We start from the raw sequence: 757 nt of genomic DNA, 5'->3' as shown, positions 1-757 counted from the left end.
TGCCGGAGAGGTACCTCGAACTACCAAGAGTTTTCAGATGAGGGATACCCTAGCCACTTCACCAGATACTGGTATTGACCCTCACGACGACGTCACTTTAAAAGTTTCTCCACGTGAATCTGAAGGTTTCCCCGCGCATCAAGCAGCGCGGGAAGGGGCCGAAATTTGGCGGAAGCATTTGATGCTCAACGGCACGAGGTGCAACTTCTTCGTGAGGTCCTTGCTTGGGTGCAGAGCTCTTTTGAGGCGGTTCGAGACCGTCTTTTGACGCTGGAGCGTTAGCAGCCTCGCTTAGAGGGTCAGCTGGACATCCTGGTGAGGATGCAGCAATCTGCGGCACGACCGCCTATCTCGGCGCAAGCGCCTTCAAGTCCACGTGGGAACGGTCCCAATATGGCTTAAGCAAGCCAACGTAAAACACTGGGTGTGTACGCAGCTTGCTGGGAAGGTTTAGCGTATAAGCTAGGCCCTTCTTGGCCACGACCGTAAATGGTCCAATAAAGCGCGGGCGCAATTTGGTCTTGAAGACCGCGGAAACCAAGTTGGTAGGTAGGTTTTTAGCGTTTAGTAAAACTCGGTCTCCGACCATATAAGAATTAATACAGCTTCTGCCTTTGGCATCTGCTTGTTCTTTTTGTTTGTCTTGGCTATCAGCCATCGTATCCCTTACATGTCTTAAGACACTAAATCGCGTCGCGAGAAACTCGCTTACTTGTTTCCGAACGGTAACAGGGCTGATATCAGCAAGCCTATCGGC

The sequence above is a fragment of the Bremia lactucae genome, linkage group LG9 (assembly GCF_004359215.1).
Source record: "Bremia lactucae strain SF5 linkage group LG9, whole genome shotgun sequence".
Classification (NCBI taxonomy): Eukaryota; Oomycota; class Peronosporomycetes; order Peronosporales; family Peronosporaceae; genus Bremia; species Bremia lactucae.
This window is presented reverse-complemented; position numbering follows the sequence as displayed.